The sequence below is a fragment of the Rhinopithecus roxellana genome, chromosome 3, assembly GCF_007565055.1.
Source record: "Rhinopithecus roxellana isolate Shanxi Qingling chromosome 3, ASM756505v1, whole genome shotgun sequence".
Lineage (NCBI taxonomy): Eukaryota > Metazoa > Chordata > Mammalia > Primates > Cercopithecidae > Rhinopithecus > Rhinopithecus roxellana.
This window is the reverse complement of record NC_044551.1, coordinates 165,042,194-165,061,251: the sequence shown is the minus strand read 5'-3', so window position 1 is coordinate 165,061,251 and position 19,058 is coordinate 165,042,194. Positions and strand designations below refer to the sequence as shown.

General features: G+C 48.0%; 1 pseudogene; it reads right to left on the bottom strand.

Annotated features, from left to right (window-relative positions):
* Positions 1–8,379: 8,379 nt before the first annotated feature.
* Positions 8,380–10,043, bottom strand: LOC104668886 (annotated as a pseudogene).
* Positions 10,044–19,058: the final 9,015 nt, after the last annotated feature.

Genomic DNA, 19,058 nt, shown 5'->3' with positions numbered 1-19,058 from the left:
TTGTGTGTGTGTATATATATACACATACATATCAATAATACAGTCCTAGTAAGCTTCAAACTAAACAAGAGAAAATTATAAAATGATAACTATTTGAAAATCAGGAAACAAATGGGAATTTAATACATGCTCAGCAATGTTCTAAGTTCCTCAATGGCAAAGTACAAGTTTTAAATGTAGAAAGTAGATACATTAAACCATATTACAGTTTAGGAATTAGGGCACAGAATGTTTACAGTATTAGCCTCCATACATACCAAAAAACTTAAAATTTTGAAGTAAAATAACATTAGGTTTTATTATATGGAGCAGATGCTTAGTGTTCTGATAAAATTTTTGAGTATGAATTTCTGTAGAATCACATTTGAAACCTTCATAGGATATGAAATTGTAAAGCAGAAAACACGACATCTGGATGTGGTGTTTCCGGGATTTCTAAACCAAATCCCAATATCTCCACTACTCTCACACATTTTAGACAAGACTCAAAATGGAAATTAGAAAATGTTTAACATAGAGTTCCTTAAAAATCACAGACGGCCCCATGTCCTCAAAAGCAATAAAAGAGCAAGCAGCCAGGTCCTCCAGTCCCTTGTAAGTCATGCAAAGGGCTTTGATTTTCTTTGTAAGCTGGAAGAATGATCGCGGAAGGGGAAGCCCAGTCCTAGAGAATTGAAGAGCCTGGGGCAGAAGATGTCTGTCTCTATATATGAGCAAGAGAAACAAACCAGGGCTTCTCAGAAACGATTTCCATTGGAGCATAGCTTCGCAAACCACACTTCAAGATCTGGCTTTCTCCTTGACCTTTGGACATCTCATCTATGTCATCTGCTTTATTCACGCCCATCTATTTGGATGTTTGGCTACTATCTCCTATCTCCTCATACTCTGGGGCTTTTTCCTTTTCTCAATATAGGTGATCAGGTTTAGCTTAGAGAACAGCCAAGGACTCTGTATTAGAAAAAGTAATATGACTTCCGCTGGGATTTTCCAATTACTACTTAGTACTGTGCTCAGTGGAAAACACAGAACATTATAAGAGAGTCTAAAAATTTAATATCAAATACTGTTTCCTCACAGAAACGTTAAGATATTTAAAAACTTTTCTAAATTTTTGGGTCCTTAGCTCCATGACCCAGTCCTGCTGAATCAAAACTTGGTGGTGGTTGGCTGGGCATGGTGGCTCACACCTCTGATCCCAGCACTTTGAGAGGCCAAGACAGGCAAATCACTTAAGCCCAGGGGTTTTCAGCCAGCCTGGGCAACACCGCAAGACCTAGTCTGGGGGGCGGGGAAGGGGGGAAGGTGGTGGTAATGGGAGGTGGTAATGTGATTATATGGTGTGGGCAACCATATTTTGTGCCTCTAGATTTCTGGAGTTACCACTAACCTAAAATTAAGGATACAGATCAGCTGAAGAAAGAAAAAATTTACGTCAAGATGAAGCCTCCTCGTGGGGGTCCGCAGTTGCAGCACCGCCAGGCGGCAGCATCCCACGTCCTCCACCTGGCTGCAGCCCCACCAGGAGCCGGGCTCCAGCCAGGGCGCTGCGGCAGGCACCCGACCCCGAAGGCGCAGGCGTGGGTTTCCTGCCGTCCCGGGTGTCTTGCCGCTCCCCGGACGCCCAGGCAATTCAGTTCATTCATCCAGCGCCGCCGCAACCGTCCAAGCCGGGGGAAGGGGCGGGCAGGGGTAGCGGGTCCCACAGACGCCAGCCAAGACCTCCGCTCCAGAACCCGTGGGCTGCTTTCCCTGAGGAAGGACGTTGCCATCGCCAGCCACGAGGAAATCCATCCTTGTGCACCCGGATTCCCATTGCCACTGACTTCGTGTAAACTCCAGTCCAGGGGACACGAGAGAGACCCAGGCCTCGGGCCGTGGACACGGTCGGTGCCACGGCTCTCGCCAGACGGAAGGGCGCACTCTACAAATCTCGGGACCCACCACAGCAAGAGGACAGGCAGAAGCCAACAAAGGAAAGACCCTACGAAACGCATCCCCAAAGCAACCAACCAGTCCAAGAAAAAACACATCTCAGGTCTCCGTTGGTTTTCCCGCGTGGGGGGCCCTGACCCCTGTTCTAGCCCAGCCCAAGCTCCCTCCACCCTACCCCGGCCTGCTCAGTGGGACCTGTCTACCTGAGCACAGCCTAGCTCTCCAAGGCTCTGTCGCTCTCGCTCTCCATCTCCCTCAGCCTCTTTCTCTTCTTCCCCCTCCACCTCGCACTCTTCTGTTACCTTCTGTCTCTCTCTCTCCCCCTCCATCTCTGGCTCTGTCTCTCTCTTTCTCTCTCTCCGTTTCTACCTCTCCATCCCGGTCTCCGTAGCTCTCTTTCAAGCTGTGTCTGTGTCTTTGTGTGTCCGTGTGTGTGTGTGTGTCCGAGTGTGTCCGTGTGTGTGTCCGTGTGTGTGTGTCCATGTGTGTGTGTCCATGTGTGTGTGTCCGTGTGTCTGTGTGTGTGTCCATGTGTGTGTGTCCATGTGTGTGTATCCGTGTGTGTGTGTCCGTGTGTGTACGTGTGTGTGTCCGTGTGTGTGCGCCCGTGTGTGTCCGTGTGTGCGCCCGTGTGTGTCCGTGTGTGTGCCTGTGTGTGTGTGCCCGTGTGTGTTCCCGTGTGTGTGCCAGTGTGTGTGTCCGTGTGTGTTCCCGTGTGTGTTCCCGTGTGTGTGTTCCCGTGTGTGTGTCCGTGCCTGTCCGTGTGTGCCCACGCGCGTGCGCCTGTGTGTGTGTGTCGGGGTGGGTTTGCTTGTGCTGGTGGTGGGGTGTGTCGGGGTGTCCGTCAGCCCCTCTCTCCCGGGATCAGGCTGCTGGGGCTCTGGTGCCAGAGTGGGGCAAAGCGGAACCTTCCCGCCCCGTTGACCACGGGCAGGTCCTCGTGGGGACAAGGGACAATGGTGGGGGTGTTGTGAGAAAAAGGGCCCGCGGGGCTGGGCTGGCGGTGCCTCCCCGGACAGCCCTGGCGGCTCTGGGTGTGTGGGGCAAGAGGGAGCCTTGCAGGAGGGGCGGCGAGGCATCCAAAACAATGTTTCCGTGGCAAGGCGGAGCACCGGAGGGGATCCCAGTACAGTGAGCCCTGGGCCCTGACGCCTGAGCTGCCCCGATGTGTTGGAAGCTCGGGAGCTGAGAGTCGGGGAAGGCCTGGAGCGTCTGCGAAAGGGAGGCCGCCCAGAGAGCCTGGAGCCTGGACAGGGGATGGAGGCATCACGGCCTGAGGACGGATTCCTGTTTCCTGCAACAAGGGGAGTCTCCACTGTGGCCTGTTTGGAAACTGGAAAGGAGAACGAAGACACGGTGCTGCTTTTCCACGCTTCCCTGGAGGTTTCTGGGTCCCCACAGAGCTCCGGAAACAGTCAACATGATCTCTCTTTCGGGGGCCAGAGACACCTGAGCAACAGGCCCCCTTGCAGAGGGCAAAGGAACATGGAACCCGAAACCACGCTTCAGTCGGCCTGAATGTGACTCCTGTGTGTGGAGGGGACTATCCGCCTCTCCCTCTGTTGCAGGCTCAACGTGAGGCTATGTCATCTGTGAACCGTGTGGATGAAAATGCTCTCTGGGCAATTTGCTCATTCCTTGGGAGACGGAATTCTGAATTGCTCCGGGATGAGGTTAACCCAGGCTGGCGATCCAGAGGGCCGGTGAGCGCCCCGCAGGCCGACGCGTCTGTGGGCGGAGACCTTAGTCCGCACTGGGCACCCAACATTTTGCTGGAGCGCGAGGTCCTGCTGGTCCTGGAGGCAGAAGACCGCTTTTCTCTCTGCCTTCCTTTCCCTATTTCTTACTCCTTTTATCCCTTTGTTCCTCCTTCCCTCTGTCCATCCGTCCCTCTGTCCATCCCTCCTTCCCTCCCTCCCCCGCTCCCTCCCTCTATCCCTCCATCCCTTCCAAGGCCCCTCCATCCATCCGTCGTTTCCTCCCTCTGTCCCTCCCTCCCACTTTGCCTCAGTTCCTTTCCCCATCTCTGCTTGACTTTCCTCCCATCTGGAAAGGGCAGAACCACAGGTGTGCGCGAGTTCTCGGGGTCTACATTTGGTTGCCTGGCGCTCCACGTGATGCCGAGGAGACTGGCGGGGCACGGGTAGGCAAGTGACGGTGGTGGGGAGGTAGAGGAGCCGAGCCGCGGAAAGCAGAGCAGGCCTGGCCGCTGCCCGGGCGGGTGTTTCCCGGGGTGGAGGTCTCCACCCACCCCACTGAGGAATGCGGAGTGGGAGCGGGGCGAAGGGATGAGAGCTCTGCCTGGTCCCAAACCCTAACCGGCTTCCTGCAGGACCCGCGCATGTGCAGTAGACGGCCCATCTCTAGGTACCTGAGCGGGCTCTGGGATCCCCAGGATGCTCAGGAAAGAATGACAGCCCTCCTCTATGTGGAGTCTCTCGCCGGACCTGGATCTCAGGGATCCTAGACATGTCAGCTGGAAGGGAAGAGACGCCTTTCCAAACCGAGCCAGAGGTTCATCGCGAAAGAGGGGCCACTGCCCTACCCCCACCCCGTCCCAACCCCGCGTCCTAAAGCTCCTTCAGCAGAGCCCGGTATTCTTCCTGGCAGAGGAGTGGTTCCAGAAAAGCGGGCTCTTCCAAGTCCTTCAGCTCCCCCAGTGGCTCCGTTGCTAGGAAAGGTTGTGCCTTTTCCTGAAATTCTGGGGTCAACAGGAGCTCGTAGAACAGGGTGGATGTGAGTGCAGATGAACGCTCCGGTTCCTGGAGCGGTTAGGAGGGCACCTGGATGGCTTGCATCTGCTTCTGCTACGCAGAGGCCTCAGGGGTGCGAGCTGCGCAGGTAGATGTGGCTCGGCTTCGGGTTCCCACGCCGCCCTGGCAACCTGGGGACCCTGGCCCCAGCCCCAATGCGGGCTCATGTGGGACGTGTGCGGCACAAGCACACCTTGGCCCTGTGACCCAGCCTGAGCGGGCCCAGGCTGTCCCACTGAGCACGCACCTGTACTGCGGGTCCTGGTCCCCCTGCCATCTGTTCGGGTGCAGAGGTCACCCAGGTGTCTGAGGGTGGGACAGCGCCACTTCCGAAGGAGCCAGGGCAGCAAACCCAAAATCCCCAAGTGCCGTGGCAGATTCCTTCTGGGCTTGGGGCAGAAGTCTGGCTGGGCTGCAGCAGAGGGGCGACCCTTGCTGCCTGGCTCACGAAAGCCCCCTGTTCCCCATGCCCTGGTGTGGGTGAAGGTGACCAAGGAGGGAGGATGGTGGCGCCCGCCGGGGTCGCGTTGCACAGGCGGCCTGCGTGCGCGGGTCCCTGCCACCCTGGCCTGGATGCCTGCCGATTCTGACACGAAATCTGAATCCTGGACTCCAAAAGGCAAGTCTCTCCCAGTTCGGGTACGGGTTCCGCTCAAAGCACGCTGGCAGGGCATCTTTTCCTTCAGGTTACAAATGAGTCTCCACCGTCCTCGTCCTCGGGCTTCCGCGGGGAAAGGGCTGTCGGAGGGTGTGGGGAGAGCATCGCGGGGGCACCTGGCCGGAATTTCACGGACAGACACGGGCAGAGAGAGGCCGGCCAGCTCCGGTGAGCCTCAGTCGTCCTCTGCGCTGCAGGGAGGTACAGCCAGGAGGCTGGCCTAGCCAGAGGCCCTTGGAAAGACCCAGCAGCTTCACCTCTTCATGAATATGCATGAGCTCCGGGCCCCAGGCCCCGGGGTAGCCGAAAAGTCTCAGAAGCAGAAAACCACAAGGACCACGGCCTTGCAGGATGGGTGGGCGTAGGGCCAGATTGGAGGGGACAGAGGGGCTTCGGGGCTGGCTCTCTGCGGTTCTCCAGGGATTCTATGAAAACTAGAAGCCGCTGTCTTGACTCGCACACGTTTTCAGGAAGAAACCACCCTGAAGGGTGGAGCGTGGAACTGAACCTCCATGACAGTCTTGGGTTTCCCAGGCCCTCTCCGTGAAGGCGGCAATGCCTGTGGGTGTCGCCGTTGCCGTGATAGTCTCACACACGCAGGTGTGTGGATCTCGTTCATTTTCATGTAGAAAGCGAGAGCGAAACCGCAGAGAAAAGAAACGTGCGGAGCATCGCGGCCTGAGGATGGATTCCTGTTTCCTGCGACAAGGGGAGTCTCCACTGTGGCCTGTTTGGAAACTGGAAAGGAGAACGAAGACACGGTGCTGCTTTTTCACGCTTCCCTGGAGGTTTCTGGGTCCCCACAGAGCTCGGGAAACAAACAGTCAACATGATCTCTCTTTCGGGGGCCAGAGACACCTGAGCAACAGGCCCCGTTGCAGAGGGCAAAGGAACGTGGAACCCGAAACCACGCTTCATCGGCCTGAGTGTGACTCCTGTGTGGATGGGACTATCCGCCTCGCGCTCTGTTGCAGGCTCAACGTGGGGCTATGTCATCTGTGAACGGTGTGGATGAAAAACGGACAATCACCGGAGTCTCGGCTCATTGCTCTCTGGGCAATTCGCTCATTCCTTGGGAGACGAAATTCGTCTGAATTGCTCCGGGATGAAGTGACCCAGACTGGGGATCCGGAGGGCCGTTGAGCGCCCCGCAGGCCGACGCAGCTGTGGGCCGAGCCCTTAGCCCTCACTGGGCACCCGACATTTTCCCGGAGTGCAAGGTCCTGCTGGTCCTGGAGGCAGAAGATCGCTTTTCTCTCTGCCTTCCTCTCTCTGTTTCTGCCTCCCTTTCTCCCTCTGTCCTTCCCTTCCTCCCTCCCCACTCCCTACCTCCCTTCCTCCCCCTCTCCCCACTTTCTCCTTTCTAATGTCCCTCTGTCCATCTGTCCTTTTCTAGCTCCATTCCTCCCTTTCTCTATGTCTGTGTTCCTCTCCCCATCTCTATTTTTCAACATTTTATGATCCCATTGTGTGTATCTGTGTGTTAACTTTTTTAGCAATAAAGTTCATTTTCATTAAGATATGTACATTGTTATTTAGACACTTTATGTATGTGCATTTATTTAATATACATAAATTTATGTCAGAGTTATTCTACAGCATAGTGTAAGCATAACTCGTAAGCAGTGTCAACCCGAAAATTGTGTGACTCACGTGACTGGGGTTCTTTTTTTCGCAGTGGTTGAGAATAAAATCTCTATGTCTCCAATTGCTATCTGTGTATTCCCATTGAACTGGCCCCATTTCCTGTAGTAACGGAACACGGTCCACGGACTATAAGAGCTGTGGGCTGCGGGGAGGTCAGGGTTAGGATGACGCAGAAGTGAAGATAAGACGTTCTCTTTTTCACATATTTATTAGATACAAATTATATATGAAAGAAATTTAAAATTCCAAACAACATTAATGTTTATTTCATTATTACATAAAATGAAAATTATAAAGCAACCAATTAATACTCTTAGATAATGAAAGATTGTATGATCTCAGTACAAAATACCAGTAGAATGTACATCAAATATGACAAAATACACTGTGCTGTAGTATGTGATGAAATCTCCATATCCTGCAATACAGTACAATCAATTGAAATGTATAAAATACAATAAAATTTAAATTTAGGATATTTAAAATGAAATAAAACATGAGGCAGGTGAATAAATAAGTACAATCATTTACCATTTAATAGATCTTGACTTAAATTTTATGTAAAAATATTAAAAGTAAATAGCTTGCATATTAATTTTACTATACTTATACAAACTGTAAAAATGTATAGACATTTTCCCACAGGGAGTGCTATTAATGGTTTGTGGATATTAGTACTCCATGGGTTCAGGCTGGAAGAGTGAGAGCCTACAACCTTTTCTGAACTAAAAGAGAAGCAATTTCTTGGTAAGGCGGCTCATGCCTGTAATCCCAGCACACTGGGAGGTGGAGGCTGGTGGATCACTTGAGCTCGAGGCCAACCTGGTAAATGTGACAAAACTCTGTCTCTACTAACAAAACAAGAAAAAAACTCAGCCAGGCATGGTGGTACCTGCGTGTAGTCCCAGCTACTTGGGAGGCTGAGGCATGAGAATTGTTTGAACCCAGGAAACGGAGGTTGCAGTGAGCTAGGATTGTGCCACTGCACTCCAGCCTGGGTAACATAGCAAGACTGTCTCAAAAAAAAAAAAAAAAAAAGCATATAATTTTATATTTACTTTTCTACAATCTAAAATATGCAAATTCACATGATTACATTCTAATATTTTTCTGATTATACAGAAATGCACGACTGTCATCAGACATCCGAAAGGCATCAAATGTCTAACATGAAATATAAAATTTGTCTACAGCCTTAGCGCTCTGCAAAATGCAGGGCTCACAATTCTGAGTATGCCACTCAAGTTTCTTTCCTATGACTTCTTCAAGTTCTGTCATTTATTAACACAGTGCATCCAAAATTGTCACTGCTGGTCATGTGGAAGAATCTGAGAAGTAACAGGTCCTTGTTGTCATTCCCAGAGCTGCATCCTCTGCTGAATAGGGTCAGGGTGCTCCCAGCTCAGCCTCATCTGATCCACTGACAGGCTCAGTTATCTCCTGCCCAGGGATGGGCTTCTCTATCCAGGGCTGAATCCCCAGGACCAGGCAGTGTGGCTGGGACAAGCCAGCCCTCAGCAGGGAAGACATAAGCTGCCTGGGTAGACATGGAATACAAGGTCTGCACCTGGGCACACAGAGGCCCCCGGAGCTGAGTGAGCAGTGTGAGCTGCTCCCAGGTCAGTGGAGAACGGATCTGCTGTGCCCACACCTGGGCTAGGTCTTGATAAATAGCCTCCGACATAGCTCGCACAGAGGTCACCAAGCTTTTTCGAAGTGACGGTGTTTGGACTCCTAGGGCCCGAGACGTGTGCCGCTGGCTGCGCCCAGTGCGAGCCCTGGAATGTCCCGTCCCCCATGGTGGCCATCACAGGTTTCCTGGATTTCACTGTTGTGCACAGCAGTGGAGGATCTTGATTTTTTTTTTCAGTGTCAAGCTGCACTCTTCTTCTGGACAGTTCCTGCAAAGAAAGCATGTGAGAGACTCGCCAGAGCAGTCCCCACAGACCCTCATTTCCAGAACCGCCTGTGCACCCAGGTGAACCCCACTTGTCTCTCCCACTCCTTCCTGACCATCTCAGCACTGGAATGAAGTGAGGTTGAACCCCTTGTGAGTCCCCAAATATTCTCAGAGTGCTAAGATCTCAAAAATTTACTTGTCAGTAAGTAACTCCCTTTCCGCTCAAGCCTCGTATAAAAGTTTCCTGATTATTTACCTTTTGGGGCAAACCAAAAACAAAAAAAAAAAAACACCACTACCACCACCAACAAAAAACACCAAGATTCTACCTGCTCTTTCTTGGCAGCTGTCCTTGGAACTGATTTTTCTTTTCCTGCAGGTTTCCCGGTATGAGCTGGACTCTGGTTCTGTGAATACAATCAGAGTTTGAGAAAGTGCCTCCAACGGAACACCCTGAAATTCCTAGTCCATCCTGGACACACAGGAGCTCAGGTTGCCACCAAACCCCAGCTCTCTTCTGTTCTCCAGTGTCCAGGATCTGCACGGCCCTGGCTGCCAAGGAGCTCCCGGTTTTCTGGCCAGGGGAGCCCGTGTTGCTGCCCTGTCCCTTCTTGCCTGGAAAGAGTCAAATCTTACCGGATCCAGCAGTGCCGTTCCCGGCCTTGAGCTTGGTTTCCTCAGAATTCTCCTCCTTGTTTGGATTGGGCTCCGATCCTGCTGCAAAAGGAAGTTTAGATGACTCACCTCTCCCTAGGCAGAGTCCCATAGTCTATCTCTGATGCGTTTTTGCGGATCAGTCTTTCATGTGAAGTTCTGCCAGCATCACGAGTGAACACATTTCTCAAAGTCCCCTGAGGGCACCAAGCCATTTCCCATCCCCAAATCTCAAAATAAAACCCTACTAAAGACACATGGCTCAGTATCCCTGATTCCAACCCTCCTTCCAGCCTCCATGGGAGCAGCCCAAGGCCTTACCTTGCCTTTGTATGTGCTTCTCACTGGAATGGGAAGAGGCCGTCTTGCCTTTTCCTTTGAATGGTTTCTTCTCATCTGGGCCCCTTTCTGTAAAGATCTGTGGGGAAGGGGGCTGGTCAGTGGGGCGCTGGATGGAGGAGCAGTGGAGATTGGGGTCTTCATTTCCCTTTCCCATGTTGACGCTCAAGTGAAAGGAGGCCGCTCTTTCACGTCCAAAGGCGGACTGCGGGTTATTCCGCTGGACCTGCCTTTATACGTCCCTCGGCTTGGCGTGGCTGACTCTTATTGGCTGAACAGGTTTCTCCTTCCTGCCGCTTCTTAGAGCCTCAACAAGAAGTTTCTTGCTGTAGTTCTACTGGGGACCTAGACACAGTTAAGGAGAGACTTTTTCAGGATCCTGTCATAGTGACAAGAAAACAAAGAACCGGGAGCACAGGGATCAGAAGATCGGGGAATAATTTCTTCCGATTTCTGTCTCAGTTATATTTTGCACAGAAAGAGAATTTATTATACATAGTGTTAACATTGTATACATAGATATTATAATTTCTTAAATGCTTGGAAACAACAAATGTCAAATTATGGTTGATTGTATTAGATCCACACATATATGATGAAATAAAAATGCAAAGAAAAAATAAATACCAAATGAAACGGCCCATCCTACCTTAAAAATGGGGAAGATAATTAGATCAAATGCAATAAAATTGAATTGATTAGATTAGAGCCAGTGCTCACCTAATCAGCCCTTGATTCCTGAGGTAGCAAAAAGTCTAGGTGGAAAAACATTTCCCCTTTCTCATCCTGCCTCAGTCATCCTGGGAGCACCGCTCTGTTTTGTGGAATTTATTCAGCCTCCCTAGTAAAAATGGACTTGATTCCAAACAGGTAACCCAACTGATCACAAGAAAAACAGCCTAGATTCTGAATACTCTGCTCCTGTCTTCACACAGCAGACACCACCCAAATCCCTTCAAAGCCCACATTGTTTCTCAACATCCACCATCAAGACATATTCCAGGGCAGCCTCTCAAAATTGCCTCAGTGAGACAGGACAAGGTGTGGTGGAGCTCCAGGTTCAGAAAAGCGGCCTCATCCCTTCCTACTGCAGCAGAGTCTGTCTCTGCTGGTCAGAGCCCTCAGACTACAGAAGGGTTAGTTCATGTCCCAGCAAGTGTTTCCTGGCTGAAACACTTGCTGGGACATGCTCCCGGTTCTTTGTTTTCTTGTCACTATGACAGGATCCTGAAAAAGTCTCTTCTTAACTGTGTCTAGGCCCCCAGTAGAACTACAGCAAGAAACTTCTTGTTGAGGCTCTAAGAAGTGGCAGGAAAGAGAAACCTGTTCAGCCAACAAGAAGTTTTCCTTCTTGTCTCCCTGTCTGCTGAGGAAAGCATGCAGGAATGAGATCTTCTGTGTTAGGGAGTACTCAGCCTCCAGTCCCAGATGACTTGATTGACTGATGAGCTGATTCCCTGAGGAGGAGAAAGAAGCAGGAAAGAGACTGTGTTGGGTGAGTCTGCGTTTTCCCAACTGTGCTATCTGTGCAAGTAGTGGAACCAAAAAAGATATTAGTGGTTGACAGACACTGCCTAGTGAAATTATCTGAATGTAAATGGAACTTATAATATCGTTATACTGTATAATATTATGATATATAAAATTGATTTGACATCTAAATAAATTTTGATATATTATGATATCATAATATCATATAAAATTTGGTCAGGTAATTTTATAAGAAAATTGAGTTAAATTCTATAACAACATTAACATATAAACTCAATAGAAAGCTAGGAAAATTGTCTGCTCTTGTGTAAATTACTGCTTTTTGGATAACTCTGTAAAGGTGTGAAGAGGGATCTGCTACTTACTTGATAAGTAAGTACTTGATAAGACACCGACTTGCAAATCTTTGCTGTTTTTAACCAGTGCCATCTCAAGATATGAGAATATTTTACTCTAAGAAAGTATTTTCATAGATATCATAATAGGAATTTTGTTTATTTTAGTTAATAAATTATTATAACATTTATTGGTTATTAATAATTTGTCATTGTTAAAATATACTTCTACAAACAACACAATACACGTATGTTTTGATTTGTCCTTTAATCTCAGGTAAATTTTTAAAATTTTTATTTATTAAATTCTATTTATTTCAGATAAAAGAGACCTTGTAACTGCCATACGCTGTACTTTCTTAGAAAGAGAAATGCTCAGGCAAAACTCAGGGCTGGCCGGGCACGGTGTCTCACACCTGTAATCCCAGCACTTTGCGAGGCCAAGGCGGGTGGATCACCTTAGGTCAGGAGTTCGAGGCCAGCCTACCCAACATAAGGAAACCCTATCTGTACTAAAAATACAAAAAAAAAAAAAAAAAAAAAAAAATAGCTGAATGTAGTGGCTCACGCCTGTAATCCCAGCTACTCAGGAGGCAGGAGGATCACTTGAACTCGGGAGGCAGAGGTTTTGGTGAGCCGAGATCATGCCACTGTACTCCAGCTGGGTGACACAACAAAACATCATCTTTAAAAAAACTCAGGCTTATTTTTATCAAAATCTAGATTTTAAATAACAGGACATTCCACCAGGTATTCTTCCTGGGCTTCCTGGTTTTCTTCGTGGTTTTCCTGATGGGACAACAAGAAAGTGAGCGTAGCCATTAAGAACACGGGCACGTGTCTGCTTCCCTCATCATTCTGCCCGCCGCACACTCACGATGAATGACATCACAGATACAGTGACTGTTCTATGCCTGGAATGACCCTAGAGACTTGGAAAATATTCAGTCCTCAAAAGAATCCCACCAGCTTCTGAATATTTGGAAACAATGGAACAGAATTCAAGATAAAGCCTCTTGTCCCAGTTGCTTTAATCTGCAGTTGAGGCCAGCAGTTGTCAGCACAGAAATGAGGGGGGCCTCCCGGGGTTTGCCTGAGCTGTGGGAAGACTAGGAGGGTGGGTACCTGGCAGGCCTGACACACAGAACAAGCTGGGCCTGACTGGAGTGTGGGGAGCAGGACGAGGCTGTTGGGCCAGAGAGGAGGGTGTCATAAGACAAGTGACCCAAGAGGCTCCGTCCTGGGCCCAGTGGATGCCAGGGACCAGGCTACAGGGAGGGCGAGAGCCACTGCCTACAGCAACACAGCAGCCCCTCCACACATATCCCCGAGGATTCCTGCCAGCCACAGAGGGCCTTGAGCCACAGCTGGACTTGGGCCTCTCCAACGAAAGCCAATTTAGGTTTCATTCAAAGCCCAAGGATTTGGGATTGGGTGGGATTGGGTGAGGAGTGGAGGCCAAAAATGTGCTCAGTCATGTATTCCACCCTCAGGACTCCAGGACGCCGGGGCACACGCAGGAATCCCAGAGGAAGGACTCCCTGTGTCATCCAACCCAGGCAGCGCCCTTAGAGCAGGAGCAGACAGTGAGGACAGGACAGGAAGGTGCCGTTGCAGGTCCTGAGAGTGTAGAGAAAGAGGGTGGGCTCCTTTCAGCTCCTGGCACACGTATGAAGGACTTTGTCTTCAGGATCACGTGGCACCTGTGAGGGGCTGTGTCCCACCCCACACTCAACATTACACCTGCATACTCATCCTGTCATCTCTATTCACAACAAAACGCTGCCCCATCAAACCCAGGGCTCTGGTGCTTGCTGTGGCAAAGGCAGGAATGATCTGGTCTTTGCAAAATGTAATCTTTAAACACCAGAGCAAGAAATGATGGTGACAAACACAACTCGCACAAAGCGCATGAGGACAAAACTTTTACGACTTTCTCATTAAGATACATAAACCAAATCACACTTCTACACCTACTTCCTTTTATATTTGGTGACTTCATAGATCCCATCCCAGGCTCCAAAACAAGTGTCACCCAATCCCCAAGAACCCTCCTCGCTGGTCAACCCTGGAGTGTTGGTCCCTACCTGACCAGTCTATTTCCTCCTGGATGGATCCAGAGGTGGTGCCCATGAGCCCAAGCACAGAGACACAAACATCAGCACTACCGCTCAATCCACGGTGACCTCCCTGGGCTCTGTGAACTCAGGCACTGTTAGGAAGGCCCTAGTCACAGTTGTGAGCCTTCAGGTGAGAGAGAGAACCCGAACAATCCCTTTCAACTGTTCACCGACACTGGCTCAGAGCATCTCTAACCTCCAATCTGAGAACCCGAGATTCCAGCCTTGATGCACATGCACTGAGGCAGGTGAGCGCAGTGAACAGAATCTGGGCCAGACTCACAGCAGCACCTTCCCAGGTGATTCAGGGAGAATGGAGATGCTCTCTTAAGAGCAGACATGTGGCAACTGGGAACTTACAGTATGGCTCTTGTGAGGAGGTTATGAATTTCTCATTGATTTAAACATGAATGGGCACATATGCCACGGAGGACCACACTGGAATGCACAGGTCTAAACCCAAGGGTGAGGGAGATGTGACTCTCCCCCCTGCTGATTCCTGGCAGAGTGGTTTGCTCTGATCTGATCATTCATGGATGGGTACTTCAGGGGCACAGGAACAAGCTCCAGGTCCCCTGTGATGTGCAGGGATGCCACAACAAGAATAAAAACGCCTGGTCCAGCAAAGGAGGACTTGTAAACAGAAAGAGAGCATCTTCTGCAGCAGAAAAGCTGAACCAAGGCAGCCAGAGTAGAAATGAGGGGAAACTTCAGTGACTTCAGAAGCCCCCCTGTTCTCCTGTGACCTTGGATCAGAACCCACTCAGGTTTCTAGATTACCATGAGAAACAATAGATTGAAGAAGATGAGCAGGAAGCCTTTTCACACTGGCGCTGGATCTCAGCAAAGGGGTTGGAAGCACTGGAACATTACTGGGGCCCAAGATGGGCTGGCCAGGGCTGCACTCTGGGATGAGAAGGAACGAGGAGGACATAGTCCTTGCCCTCCCAGTGACCAGCCACGGCCAGAACTCCTCCACACATAAGTAAAACAAAACAGAGTTTGAGACTAATAATTCCAAGACTATCTCAGAGAAACAGGCGAAGTGATGTCTCAAGGGTCACACGGGAAAGCTGCAAGGACCACCTGGACTCCGCTCCCTTTGCTGAGCTCACCTTGCACTGAAGCAGGGTCGCTTCTCACCTTCCCTGCAACTAGTGTGGAGCAGCCACCCTGCCTGAAAGCTGACACTCCCTTCAGTCACACAGGATTCCGGCCAAATCACACTTGGCTAACAGCAACCACACGAGGACCAGCTGTCAGGCCATGCCCAGAAGCAGGTGAAAAGTAAGAGATTGATCTCTGTCACAGCCAGAGAGACCAGGCCTGGGAACTACTGTGTATCTGGCCTGACCCTGACGTCCTTCCCTGCCGATCATGTCCTCTCTGGGCCACAGTGGCTATTTCGGGAACTCAGTCCTGTTCTCTGCCTCTCATTAATTTCTGGTGGTGCCACTGCCATCCACATACAGGAAATAGAGAAGACAAGAAACAACAAAGTAGCGTCTCTCTTCAGGCTCTCAGGAAGACGGGCAGACAGTGCTAATGCCAGCTATGAAGTCGGAGCTCGACCCATTCTCCCTCAGCTGGAATATGAACATCCCGGCCACGCCCAGGTGATGATGAAGGGATCAATTCAGCAAGAGGGTGGAACAGTTGTCAATGTAAACACAGCTGACACAGGAGCCCCAGTTATTAAAGTAAGAGTTATCGAAAAACAGAGCCAGGCAAAAATAGCTAGGGACTCCAACACCCACTTTCAGCAACAGACACACCCTCTAGGCAGAAAGCAACGAAGACCAGACTTAACACGCCAAAATAGAAGTCAGAGGGACCTGACAGGTAATTACAGAACATTTCACCCACCAACTTCAGAACCTGTGTTCTTCTCATCAGCTCACAAAACATTCTCCAGGATAGACCACATTTTAGGCCACAAAAGAAATCTCAAAAAAGCATTTAAAAAATGAAAATCATGGAGAAACTCCGTCTGTACTAAAAATACAGAAAATTAGCCGGGCATGGTGGTGCATGCCTGTAATCCCAGCTACTCGAGAGCTTCCCAAAAGAAGTTAACCCAGGGGAGCTGTGGGCAAGCATTCCAAGAACAAGCATTCACAGTGATGCAGGCCGGACACTTGTGTAAAGGTCCTAAGAGCAGACTGAGTACACAGTCTGTAACCAAGCAGGGGACAAGCGGACAAGCCATGTGCAACTCGGAGGAGCATTTTTTTTTTTTTTTTTTTTTTTTTTTGAGGAGTTTTGCTCTTGTTGCTCAGGCTGGAGTGCAATGGCGTCATCTCCACTCACCGCAACCTCCACCTCTTGGGTTCCAGTGATTCTCCTACCTCAGCCTCCCGAGTAGCTGGGTTACAGACATACGCCACCAAGCCCGGCTAATTTTGTATTTTTTCAGTAGAGACAGGGTTTCTCCATGTTGGCCAGGGATGGTCTCAGTCTCCTGACCTTGTGATCTGCCCACTTCGGCCTCCCAAAATACTGAGATTACAGGCGTGAGCCACTGCGCCCGGCCAAGATGGAAATCTTAATGAAAGAAAAGCAGTTGGGAAACTTACCTGTGTTTTATTTAAAGCCCATCCTCTCCTTCCTGTTCATGAACAGCAGGCATCCTGTGGTGACTAAAGAAGGGCCTACCAGCTAAGGGACTCCATCGGCCCGAGGAGCAGCTTCTGCAGGACCTCGGGCAGGTTCCCTGGAAAATGTGACAGTGCCAGGCCATGGTGCCCTGTTCAGAAATACAAGACTCAGATTTAGTAAAGCCAGTAGTGTCATGTGAAATTTGTTCAAAAACTCCTTAGCCAAATCTTTTCATTTCATAAGACGGATGTATTCTATCAACAGTTTTTTTTTAACTGTATGTTCATACTTACGGCATTAAGAATCAGTGTGACTGGCCAGTGACATGCGTCTGGTTCATCAATCTTAGTGGCAGAGCTTTCCGGCGTCCACAACTCTAGTCACCAAAATCAAGAATGTCTTTCTTTTCTCTTTTTACCTGATTACATAAAAGGGGCTGATTTATGAAAAGCAATAACTTAATAAATAGCACAACTTATGTTCATATCATTGCCACTGCTAGCCACAAATTAAGAGTCAGGATTAAGGAAAACTTACCTAAGTTTTCCCACGCTACTTTAAAATTGCTTTTTTTCTACAAAAATCAATGTTAAATTCTTCTTTTGAGGTAGTCTGAATTAAGTTGCTGTTAATTGGAAAAGACTATTAGATCTTAAGATGAACTGACAATTTTATAAAATAAATAGACTTCCTTTCTACTATTAGAAAGTTCTAATAATGAATTCTATTATTATAATAATGACTTCTCAATTCCATTTTAAAATATTAATATATTGGCATTTTCAGACTTAATCTGAAAATGTTTTAAATATCAAAATAGACATATCCAAATTTTACAACAAGGGTCTACAATCATGATGGGCACACTTCCTCACACATGGGGGCCCAACCCAACCCAGACCCATCACACCCTCAGCGTGTGGAAACATTAAACTGTACAGGATCCATGGCTGGATACAAAAATCTGTAGGTGTCCCTGATATAAAATGCCATAGTACTTGCCTTCAGCCTGGACACACCCTCCAATATCCTTCAAATGACCTCTAGATTACTCACAATACCTAATACAATGGAAATGCTACATAAATGGTTGTTATACTTTATTGCATAAAGAATAATGACAAGAAAAAAGCTTGTACATGTTCAGTACAGATGCAACCATCTTTTTTTTCTGGAATATTTTTGATCTGAGGTGGGCAGAAAGTGAGAATGCAGGACCCACAGATAAAGAGGGCTGACTGTATTTAACACACACACATTTTCTTTGGCCTGAGTTAAAAAAAAAAAAAAATTGTACTCATAACACAGCTAAAGGACGTCAACAAAACTATTCTTCCCATTCAACCTCAAATTGATAGACGACCTTCAAAGTCCACACAGAACCTTTTCTTTCCTTAATGCTCAATAGCTTTTAATCATCACAATAGTCAAATATGTTGCCCTTACTAATAAATCCAAATTAAAACAACACAGAAATGACATTTCATTTTTTCATTATTACTGAACACCTACTCTGTGTTACATACTGTTTAACCATCAGTGACATATTAATAAGCAAAAGATAAAAACTCCTGCCTCCTACAACTTACAGCATAACAGCACTTTGTTTTACAGAATAAACACGTCCTTGAAAATTCGTATGAAGATTAGGGACGCTCCCACCAACTTGCATGAAAGTTTCAACAAGGTTTGTGTTCAAGCAGCTTTGCTGAAGCAGAGGAGACTTCCACTTGTCTTTCTTACAAACTGTCACAAGACACACCTACAATTTCAACTCAGGAAATACACTCAGCTTTTTAGTAGTCTTCCCTAGATCCAGTAATGTGAATGTAAATAAAACTTTGTAACTTATACCAAAATAAAACTTCTGAATAATAGATCATTTTTCCATGATTCAGTCTTGTTCCTCTGTTTAATAAATAAGTCAGTTAACTCTTCAACTTCAGCCATACTCTCAAAAGTCCTGAACGATCCAGAAAGGAAGATCCACCTCTCCTAAGTATTTTTATTTTTAAAAAAATTCACTACACTGAACAAGATAACATTTCACTTCCAAAGTCAAGCCCAAAAAAGAAAATTAACTGTGACTTCTTACATCTGCATGTCAAAATCAGACTTAGTGAAATAGTTTTAATCAACACTCCCTCCAATAACTCTCATTTCCTCCACAGAATTTATCAAGAATTCTTTTGGTTCCACAGAATAAATCCTGAATTCTTGCCAAGATTGCACCACTGCATTCCAGCTTGGGTGAGACAGCAAGACTCCGTCTCAAAAAAAAAAAAAAAGGAAAACCTGGAGTAAAAGCAGAATCTGACTTCCTGAGTTATCACATTAAGTTTGAAATATCCAGTTTACAACAAAAACAAATCACAAGGCACACAAAGAAACTGGAAAGTATGGCCCATTCAAAGGAATTAAGTAAGTGAATATAAAATATACCTGAGGATATTCAGATATTAGACATACTTATTAGACAAAAACTTAACCACAACTCTTAAAGATGCCCAAAGAGCTAAAGAAAGACATGGATACTAAAAGAAAATGACCCGTGAGCAAAATAAGAACCTCAGTAGAGAGATAATTATAAAAAGAGATCAAAAAGTATTTTGCAATTAAAAATTAAAA